The following is a 12,564-nucleotide window of genomic DNA, read 5'->3' as shown; positions in this document are numbered from 1 at the left end:
GTTAATTGTTAGTTGCTATTGTATAACATTCCATGCACCAAAAATGCATTTTTATGGTATTTAAACTCCAAAAATAGCATAAAGACGGCCGAGCTTATATTTTTAGAGCTCTTAGGGACTCCCAGATCATCTCATGGCTTCTATCTTCCTATCTTTTCATTTGTTTATTATTTTAAGTCATGTAATAGCTCGTGGACCTATTAATTGATGTAAATAAGAGGGGAGACCTACTTAGCACCATTTAGAGAATCAATTTGTATATAATTAGATTTGTTTTATTAGTTTTTAGTATGTGTTTGCATTTTAAGAGCTCTCACTCTTAACACAAAAAGATGAGATGATTTCATATAAATATATGGATGTAATATGTACCCCAGGTTATTCATGCAATAATATATGTTATTGGTGCTCTTATTCTAAGTGCAGTTATTCAAGTGTTGAGTGTGTTATTTTTTTGAATGCATGTTCATGAATTATAATGGAGCCAATGATAGTATTGTGATGTTATGATTGTTTGATATTTTAGTTCCAGTATTTGTCTTGTGTTAACATATTTCATTAACATAATGAATTGAATAAAGGATCACCCATTGGTCTTGCATAGCTTCTTGTCTTTATGACCACACTTTCGATGGCCTTAAAATTTGATGAGAAGTGAAACATTATTCAGTTATTATTGACTTCCCATTGTGATTGCATCTGTGAAATTGAGGAAGTGCTACTCCTATTTTCATTGGTTCCCTACCCAAAATTTTTGATAATTTAACTTGCAGATTTGTTGTTACCCTATCTTGTTATTTTCTTTTCTAACACTTGGTTAAAATAGGAATTCATATAGTTGCATTGATAAATTGCATTCATCATAGAACAAAAAATACCAAAAATATATATTTTGTGGTTACTTTGCAAACAACAAAATGATCCAGATTAGCTTTGCAAAATGATAGCTCAACAAGTCTTAAAGATAACAATTAAACAATGACATAGCTAGACATCAGCCCCTCAAACCAATCAATTAGTAATTCAATGATTTATTATCCTCAATATAATAAAGAGTAGAGTGTGATCTCGTATTAAACATCTTTGGATAAGTTCAAATTTATAAATACTTGTTCACAGGCTAGATTTTTTCTTAAGGGGAATGAAATGGTTTTTGAAGGTATCTCTATTTCTAGGTTCAATACAATGATAGTTACAATTATATAAGGACTCTCCTCTTGAGAGCTAGAGCTAGTGATTGTTTTTGTGATATTTAAAAATTATTGGTGTAGTGACTATATTCCTAATGAGACTTGCCTCCAATACCAACACATACTTTTGACATGATGAAAAAATCTACACAAATGTGCAGGAACTCTCCCTAACTCTAACTCAGATGTTAATGATCTTGATGATCTTTTTTATTTTCATTTTGGTGAATGATTCTAGTCTATCTTGGTGATTGCATTTAATGTTGGGATTCAAAATAAGTGTCACTACATTTTTCTATTACTATGATTCTTGGTAAAACTTATAACTTCTTTTGGATAAATGTTTTTGGCTGAGATCCATTGGTTATTTCGAGTGTCAAGGATGTAAATGTCATCCTCGAAATGGCACAATATTGACTCTAGAAGAGTGCAATGGTGGTTAATTCCTTTCATATTTTTAGCTTTGTAAATTTGTTTGCTTCTTGCTCCATCATTCTCAACAATAGTTATGATATTGTGAATTTGATCTATGGCTTATTTTATTCAAGCAATCTCCTTCTTAGTATTGTATTCTTATTCAAAAATATTTATTAAGATAAAAAGATCTTTGTACTTTCTTACAAAATTATTCTTTGATTGTTCTATTTTCTTTTTAATTCTATCTTTTTATAAAAAGTTTGACATTAAACAATCTCATTTATCTAATTAAATAAAATCTTCGATGTAAGATTATAAATGTCTTGTTTGAAAGACCTAGCCACCTCTATATTTCTTATCCTCCATGTTGTAGAAAGAGTGATTTTTGATAAGTTTTTTAGTTTAATTTAAAAAAATCAACTATGAATAAGTACAAACTTAGTACTTAAAACATATGAAGAATATGATCATTTTAAGAAACTTTGTAGTTTCTTGGGAGATCTAGAGAAATTAGGGTTTAACTTTTCTACAAGCATAGAACAATTAGGGTTTTAATAAAAATCTATAGATATCTTTAATTTATTTGATTTTATGATATCTTAGAGCTTATGCTCCAATGAAGTGTGTGTGGTTATGTCAAGGAATTCTACAAGTCCAAAAATGCTGTCATGGAATTTGTGTTTGATATCATTGATGAGAATTTAACTTTAAAAAAGAAACATTTTCATTCACACCTTTATTTCTCTGATCTAGAAATTGATTTATTTGTTTTGGAAGGTTCATCAGTATTATTTATGCTTGGTTACTTAAAAGAGGTGTTAAAGAATAAAATATGGTTATTTCATCCATATTTTGGTGAGGTAAAACTACTGTGTGTTGTTATTCTTATTAATCTGAAAGTATTGTCTAGAGTTCTTAGGAGAATCACAAATTGAAATTGAAATAAAATTTATCAGAAGCCCTCTGTGGGGTTATATTATGGATGATTTCAAGCTAGTTTATCTGACACTAGGAAAGAGGGAGATTTTTTTTAGCTAAACTATTTACTAGTTGCTAGCATGGAAAGGATATTTTTGTGACAACGTCATGTAGAATGTGATAGAATTACTGGCCTAATAAGCCTTTGAGGAATACTCATAATCATAATGCTTAATACTTAGAAATAAGCATGTTGCATAACTAGGAATCAAACTTTGCAATTCAGTGAGTTATTATTCTCAGTATTATAGATTTCTAAATGCTTCTGAGTAGGGCAATGAAGTACTTTTTAGTTCCTGCTGTAGCAAGAAATTATGGTTAAGGCATGCAACATAACTAGGAAACTTGCATATTTCTTAAGATGTATATTAGTTCATATATTTTCTCTATTCTCTAATTGGACTATACAAACGGTTGTAGATGCTAAAGAAAAATTTCATATTCCCAATGCAAGAGAAGACACATTCCTCAGCATATTGTTCTGTCATAATTTTATAGGGAGTGGTGACTGCAGAGGCTATAGGATAAGAGCATAATATATGCACACAAGTCTACATGCTGAAGAGACGTGGCAATTATAATTTTAATGCCATGATGTTTTCAAAAATAGCCTTATAATGGTTTCTTTCCTTAACAATGAAGCTTTCAATGTATTCTGAATTCATCCAACTATGGAGGAGATAGGCATTTACATTGTTTAAGTGCTATTGCAAGTGGTGAGTTGGGATCAAATATTAGTCTTTTGTTTGATGCAACTCTGTAATTTGCAACTTTATAATTCCCCAGCTTTCATAGACTCACCCATGTTGCTTTGTTATAATGAATAGGACTCAGAGCTAATAAGATGGATGGTTTGGTCCAAACTGAATCTTTAGAATCTTTGAAATCATCAAACACCTATGCACAAGACTTGGATCTAGTTTGTGACTTTTTCTTTTTCTAGCAAACTTATTTGATTCAAAAGGTAGACCCATTTTCTACGAAAGAATCTCTTTACTCTTGCACAAATTTAATTTATTTTCATTTGCATTATATTTAGGAGCTACAACAATGACATCCTTTCTAGCTTTGCCTCTCACTCTCTTCTCAAAATGCTCCATGCCAACCAATTTGATTTCCTTTGCTTAGGTGCCTTTCTCCTAGGCTACCTAGAATTGTCAGCATTCTTGTTTGGCCTACTCCGCTCCTCCCATGCTGAATTCTAAACAAAACAATTTGATTCTACCTCACCTAATGTACCTACATTTGAGTTTTTGCAAGCATTAATAATTCCACATGCTTCAATTATGTTACCTATCCCCATAGCCTTCTCTTCCTTTGCATTGGTGCCTCTAGCCACATGATAGTTATTGTTTTTCTTACGAAATTTTACTAGACTCAGAATCTTTAAGAGGCTCTACAGATTCAACTGCCTTAACATGTTCCACAATTTTAATTAGCTTTGTGATTTTCTCTGCAAGGGTTTCTATGTATTTTTAGCATTCACATCATCTCCCTTTTCAATACCAGTATTTTCCTCAAGCCCTCTACATTCCACTAACTACTCACTGGGATTCAAAACTTCTATCCTCACAAGATCTTTCTTAGCTCGAATCCATTTAGACTTCTTACCATGTAGTTTCCACTCCAATTTAACCTTCTTCTCCTTGAATTCACCTTCCATTTCTGTGTGAGAATCCAAAATCCCACACAGCCCATGAAGCTCCAAATCCTCACAACACCTAGTTCTAGGATGTGATATTATTTATAACAAAACCATTGGAACTACCCATGGTCTGTCATACCTTCACCATGACTAAAATTTGGCGATTATGCTTAGAGATTTAAAGTCTAACAATATGCTCTTAGATTTAGATATGTAGCCTCACATCTCTAATTTTGGTATTTCTTAACTCATTGACAGATCACATTGTGCATGGTGCAAACGTTGCTATAATAAGTTTCATGTAAGCTTTTTATTCTTCTTTTATTTTTTCTTGGATTTCATTATCTTTGTTGTAGATCTCTAGCATTTGTAGATCTCTGTCATTTCTAAATATCATGGGCTTCTAACAATCATTCACTTGACCATTGAGAAAAGAAGCCTCAACAATTGAATCAAGGAAAATCATTTTATTCTCTCGATGACAACTCATACCAAGGAAGAAAATATTTCATGCTGATTAGGCCTTCATTTGATTGAACAGAATAAATCTCAATTTCCTGAAATTTCAAACTTAAGAAAGATCCCATTGATGAATATAACAATTTGGGCTTATTATCATCACATTTAATTTCAAAATTTGAAATAGTTTATTTAGAAAAGTGCAAAATCAATTCCCTCAAGGTTCAAGACAAATGGCTTATCTTCCACACTAATACATTTGTCATCGATTTGTGACGGCTAAGTGTCACAATTACAATCGCAATGTGTCGCCACTACGATAGTAATAGACATCGTTGTTTTTAGTCGCAAATTATGACGTCTATCCTCTGTCATCGCAATTACAACACCTATCCATCTCTATAAAACCACTTTATTATGGCACAAACCCTATCGCAATGCTTGCGGTGTCTGTCGCAATTGTGATCTTCTCCATAAGCATTGTGATGGGGTAGTGATGGCATCTGGCAACGGGGTCACTGTGGGAGTGATCCCAACATCCGTCGCAATTCTTTCCCTGGACGTTGCAATTGTGATGTCAACAAAAAATTGTGATGGAGGTGTGATGGCATCTGGCAATGATGTCACTGTGGCGACGACATCGACATCCGTCACAATGCTTATCGTGGACGTCGCAATTGCGACTGCCACTGCAAGCATTGTGACGGTGTTGTTGTGGTAGCGATGCCAAGTTTGTCACAATGGTTGGGGGAATGTCGCAATTACAACATCCATGGCAGGAATTGCAACAGGATCGCTATGGCGGCGATGCCAACTGCTATCGCCACCACAGTGACCCCGTCGCAAGCATATTTAGCTTACTACTTCAGCCACAAACATATTTGGAAGTTTGACAAGTAGAAATATATCTCCATTTCTCACATTTATGTGACAAATTTTGAAAGTATAAGGAAATATTGGCTATAGGGATCTAACATTGAATCACTGAAAAAGATTGAAGTAATGCATCTTTTCACGATATTTTGACTTCATTATCAACTTTCTGTAGTGTTTGCCATGTTTTCTGAATGGTTGCTAGCAATGTGATTTTCCCTTTATTTTATAGGTTTTGCCCCAACATCAGAATATTGTCTAGCTTTACTTAAACCATGTCTGCCAGGAACTTCTCTTTGTTGCTTTAGCTTAGTACCATTTCCACTAGAAAGCTACCTATTTACAAGAAGCATCAGAGTATCAAAAAATTTAGCAATGTTACACTCATTCTGAACCACACCAACTGTAATTTTAGATGTCTTGGTTTGTTGCACAGAAACACAACCATTTATTTTTTTTGACAGACCCTTTCCACGAGATTGTTGTGGATACTTAGAAGCGACTAAACATACAAAACTTTTCGCAGTTGGATACTCTTTTCCAGAAGGCATTTTGTAGAGGATTTTTGCTTAAGAAAAATGTTAGCCTTCTTAAGCTGTAACTTTGTGCATTTCTTCCTTTCATTGGCATTTTTCTTCCTCAAAATATGCATTGCTCTTAGAAGAAAATGCCCCCTGAAAGACAATACTTGTAAAAATCGAGGACATGGAAGATGCTTCATAAGCTTCACTCTATTTCTACTAATGAGGTAGTGGTTGTCCTCATGGTGTTTTTGGTACTTTTGGCTTGAAATACATTTAGTTTCTTGACTATATTTCTGCAACCTATGTTGATGCATAGCTTTTACACATGACCCATTCATTTCCCTTCCCTTACAGAGAAAAGTACCATTTTTGCCTCCCTACCAAAAGGAACATATAAAGATTCATTAAGACTAAAAGCAATTTTCTCAAAAACAAACATATACACTACAACATTAATGCAAACAAAAAAGCACCTGAAATAAGGAACCATCTTCCAGGGATATGAGCTTAGCAGCCTCACTCTCATTATCTATAGAATTGTGGACCACACTACCATTCTCTAGGTGCTCATCAGCTACAAGTTTACCATTTGAGTCATTTTTTGGAAGTTTAGTAGCATGATGCTGAGTAATAATACCTGTCAAACCATTTGTAGAATGTTTGACATTCTCATGATCTATTACCATTAATTTTTGAATAAGCTTTAGAATTTCTACCAATATAGTTCTCATTATCATAGCTCACCACACAGTTTTGAGAATGTCTAACAACCATATCATTAAAATTACCAACAGAATCAATTCCCTTTATTTTAGATTCCTACTTCTTAACATTATTACTAGACCCATTCGATGTGCATCCATTACTTACGGTATGACTTGACTAGAAGACATTATTTTTTTGAATACCATTGGTTCTTGGAGGCACCATCTGTAATGTAGCATCATGATCTACTAATGATCTGGATTTACTGCATGACTGGCTAGAACTTGTGTTCTTTTCTAGGCTTTCTAAAATGAAATTGACATTTGACAAATTTTCTACCCGTTGGGGTATCTTGTTTACACCTACAACACTAAAAGAGATTGATGTCATTTGGAAAGAATGCATGTTTTCTGTCATCTGGGGGGCATATGAATCTTGTAAGTGGTTTTCCTTTGGATGTCCAATGTTCAATGACACCCTCTTCTTTAGTTTAGAGCCATTATATTGAGATTCAGACCCACCTACTATTTGAATGCTAGTTTTCTTATCTTGTATATAGAATAGCATGTAAGCTTTCTAGGAAAGCACACTTTTCTCACTGACTGAATAGACCTAGAGTACAAAATGTCTTAAGAATAACTTCAATCAGTCTAAGAAACTTCAGTATAATTAGTGTTACCATATAAAGAAAAGGTTCTACATAAAATTGTAGTTCTTTTGTGTATTCTATTATACACAAATTATAATGAGCTTGCTCCACAAACTTAAACATGTGTTCACAACTATAGCAAATGTATACCCGATTATCATCTAAAGCATGCCAGATGCCTGTGGATGAATGAATAAAGAAAAAATGCATCTTCACATCCATTTGGTGAATGCACCATCCAAATTTAGTAAATGTTAAAGGATCAAGCATTTTTGAGGTTATATAACTTCAATTATTTGAACTAAGTGAGGATATTATTTTAATAGAGGCAATCTTCTTTTCTCTCAAAAAAAACATATGGATATGGACAATAAGCCACTGCCTCAAGGGCCAAGGATGAGACAAACACTACAGTCCAAGAATTCTTCACCTAAATCATAGTCTAATCAGGAAAATCTTAGTCTGTACTGATAAGGGCTAATAATATTCACCTAGGGGACCTTTTGTCTCCTTTCCACTATAAAACAATTGCAACTTGAGAAAGTTCAAAAATGAAGGTTTGACTCAATTTGTACAAAACCACTATACCCCAAAAAAAAAATACTGAAAAGCCTCATACAGAAATATCTTAGATTATTTCTAGGGTAAAGTGGCAAGGAATGATATTGTTATCATAGGTCTTTTTAGGTTTTAATGCACAACTACAACAATTTTGGTCATATATGTGTTATTTAAGATTTTAAGAAGACTTTATGCTAAAGCTTATAAATGATGGCTCTTTCTTTGAAGAGTTTGGTCACATATTGGCTTTAAAAATCTCGTCTTGGCCCTATAAGTGTCCCAGAAGCAACTTTTCTGACTCAAAATAACATCAAAAAAATGCCTCAGCAAACTATATGACTACATACAAGTGAATGTAATGAGAAATTTGTTCTTATGAACCACTACTTGTGAAAATGGGTCAAGAGTTGAATCCTATTAGCAATATCACAATATAAGGTCAATTTTTCCAAATAAATCTTGAGAATATTTTTGATGTTCAATATGGTTCAATGAAGTTTAAACATGGTTCATGAGATATGAACTTTAGTTAACCACTAACCATTGCTCATTGAAATATGGATCACTGTAAGTTGAATCCAGATAAACAAGCACAAACTGATACAGTACAGAGCACCAAATATTTGAGTAATCTATACAAATCACAAAATTGTAAGAATTCAGATATCTTAATTAAATGCAGAGATAGCATAATTTGACACACTGCAGAAAAAAAAAAAACTTGAAACTGAATTCAATTTGAGAATAAGAACAAGTAAACATGAGAAGGTAACCATTAAAAGTGAGGTGCTAAAGATACATCAAGGAAATTGGCACTTCTTATTGAAAACTCAGCAAACATGTAATTTATGTCATTCACAAAAGAAGTCATATAGTCTATTAGTTACAATTTCAATACAAAATTACAAATCATACCAAGGATGTTTTCCACGTCCTCCACAAAGCCCATGTTAAGCATTTCATCAGCCTCATCAGGGACGCGAAATTTCAATGATTTCAAGTTTATACTACCTCTCTCAATAAGATCCTATGTAAAGAAATTGAAACAATTTTTTTTACCAATGAATTGTTGCATATCAGGAAAGTAGTTAATAAAAGCTACTCACTTACCTTGATACGACCTAGTGTTCCAACAACAACATCTACACCTCTGCATAGTGCATTCTCCTGTGGACCATATGGAACACCTCCATACATAGAAATGTATTAATTTCAACAGATCCACCATAAAACTCAAAATCCACATGAACCTACATATTAAAAGTCATCATACAAAGTTCCTAGATTTGTTGATGTAGAGAAATTGCCAAAGAAAGAACATATTTTGAAAATACTAACATAATCAGACAGTTTACAGGTCAATGCTGACATAATACCTATTTTGCAAGCTCTTGAGTTGGAACCAAAATAATCACACTAGGTAGCTTTCCATAGGACTTAAATACAGAACACATCTGATAATTGATAACTTAATGACAATTGTCAAATGTCAATAAAAAAGCAAATTGATTTATACACGTGCAATCTCCACAAAGAGAAAAATAACTTGCAAAGAAAAATTGAACAAAATATAAATGGGAAAATTGATTCTCTTTTGGACAAAGGTATGCTGCTATAATAAGAGTACAAGGCCACAAAGGACATAGAGTATAGTTCATTAAAATAATGGACTTTGAAACTCTAAAACAATGAAGAATAGCTCATCACTTTTACAACTCTAAAATAATGAAGAATAACTGATCATTATGGTAATAAGACATCAACATCACAACTCATAACAAAGAGAGTACAATTATGACTGTCAGTGACATTATGCAAAAGATACAGTGACCATGCAACCATCAACAAATAGTGGCATTGAACATCAAACTAAAATGCATATGCAGTCATGTGCTATAGAAAAAATAATCTACCCATCGACACTAATGACATAGTAGAGATAATGTCTGGAAATAATGGTCATGGCAAGCAAGTAGGCATGTTGTTTTACAAAGGCAAAGGGGTACAAGTATGTTGTAATAAACCCAAACCAATGTTACTTGAGTCACAGTGATCAATCTAAATATAAGTTTGAGAAATATGTTAAGGAAATACTATAGCAGTAAGCTTATGAAATAAAATGAAGTCATTGATGCATCAATGATAAAGGGAGTGGTCCCCAAGAATAAGAAACTAGTGATTAAAGAAAAGACATAGTTATCAATAATGATAAGAGCCTATAAGTCTCAAATAAGTGACTTAAAATCCAATTCACAATGATAAAAATTTATACTTGACATGAAAGAACATGTCTATAAAACTATTATTTAGTCATAAATTTATTAGAGATTCATAATATAGAATACCCAAAATGGATTCACTCCAGATGCATTCTTCACAAATTTAATAAGATCAAAAGAGAAAATATTATCTCTTAATAATATGATATTTCCACTGACATTCAGTGTCTTCAAATTTAAAACTCAACATTTATCATTTGTAGTGTCAATTTATTTTCAGCATGAATAAGACATTGAGACTAATATAAACTGAACTCAAGAAACAATCAAGTCCAAAGGGTTTGTGATTACCTAGAACAAAATAATCTTCACCGTATTCAAGAAAATAGTGTTCTAAAACAATTTAGGGTGCACCTCTAAGAGCAGGACCTAGATTCATATCTCTATTACTGAATTCAGGAGACTAATTAACAGTATTTAAAAACTTGATTAGCTATAAAAAGTTCTTGTTTGCTGGAGACACTTGAAAGATTTTCACCATTCTCCCTATAATCTCCAATTGCATAAACAAGACCATCCAACACTAAATAAGAAAATTCATAGTGTGCCACATTCATTTATGTTAGTTTGCTCCATCCAGCGCACAGTCCAGTACCAAGGGCTTATCAATCTAGCATTTCTTTATGCCAGAATGGAGTTAAAGCCTATAGATATATGAAATCCAATCATCTCACAACCTTAAAACTATCTCATCTAATCGAATTTAATGCCATAAAACATAACTATTTATCTAATTTTAGTTACATTCAATTCACCATAATACCCTGTAATAAATAAATTCCACACATAAGCTGATATGCAGTGAAAAAAGAGAAGTCGAGGGGGATAGAGAACTTCAATATTCAAGTCATTTACTACCCAATTAATTTAGATTATCTCCTACTTCAGATGATCATCACCTAATTCCTTCAGTCTGGGCCTCTCCTAAAAAGGCTTTTGTCACCTCATAAAGATAAATTGGATCAAGCTATCAACTCGATTGTTGCTTCTTATATGTAAAACCTAGCTTTTCATTCAATCAGCCTACAAATGAGGAAAATAGTATGCACCAAGACAATTATATTACAAAAATAAGGAGGAATAAATCTGGTTAGAAGTCACTCTCTCCTCCTAAAACTCGTCCAAGAATTGAACAAATGCCTCAAGTGTTAGATAGCCAACCTATTGGGGGAAACTAAAGCTTTCAGGGTGAAACCAATCATGTTTTTTGATAAACATTTTAGCAATTCACAAATAGTAAGGACACAATTTCTACTCAATATAAATATCATAGAAAATACTATCATATGCTTACTAGGTTTTATGAGCAATAGAAAATTGTGATTTCTACTAAGCATGCCCGAGTGACTGGTGCAGGAGCACCTCTATGAGAGCCCTCCCATTCTTTCTTTTGGTGTGTGTTGTGAATGTCAATAGCAATAACAGTCCTCCTTGTGATGATTGACTCAAGTTTTGGTTGTGACTAGGCTAGGTGATAGTCCTAGAGGTTTGCTAAACTTTATGAATGTGTTTTTCCCTTTAACTCAAGCAAAATGTCTATTTGACGATTTTGGGCATATTTTTAAAAATGAGCATAGGAGTTAGTGGTTAGTGGGTTTGTAATGCAAATAAGAGCTTTATAGGACCTAGAAATAATACATTAGGATGAATGATCAAATATTACTCAAGCAACTTAATGTTGACCAAAAAGATGCTGGCAATTTTTGCCTTGTAATGGAAAAATGGCCAAAGAGGCTTGTAACACCCTAAGACCCTAATACTCACTCCTAAACTATCCTATTTAATGCTTTGAAAACCCTAATGTACGGGCAATTTTTGTTTGTCAGAGGTTTGGAAGTTGTGTTGTAGCAAACTGGTTTTTCTCAGAAGTGCAACAATCACTGTTATGACTATGATTTTGTGAATATAAAAGTGTTTTGTGGAAACTTTGAAGGTTTTCTTTGTTTTTTAGTGTTTATGTTTTGTATGCGGAAGTTATTTTAGTTTTCTTTTACATTTGGTGTGTCATATTTTGTATATACAACTCTGTGTATTAGTATTCTGCCAGTTTTGGAGAGTTTCATGGAAAGTGGGGCTGTAACTTTCTTATTCACCATGGATTTTTCATGAGAACATGGATATTGAAGGTAAAAACCCCAATGTATATTGTTACCAGTGTAGGGCCCTTGAAGAGACAGGAAAATAGTTGCTTAACAAAGCCCTAGGCGAGTGTGACTATACCCAGCTAGGTTGCAGCAGTAGCAAAAAATGTGCTACAGCAAGTGACTGGTAAAAAGTCATGACC

The sequence above is a fragment of the Cupressus sempervirens genome, chromosome 9, assembly GCF_028749045.1.
Source record: "Cupressus sempervirens isolate cs-2001-9-10 chromosome 9, ASM2874904v1, whole genome shotgun sequence".
NCBI classification, from domain to species: Eukaryota; Viridiplantae; Streptophyta; class Pinopsida; order Cupressales; family Cupressaceae; genus Cupressus; species Cupressus sempervirens.
Note: the sequence above shows the minus strand (reverse complement) of the source record.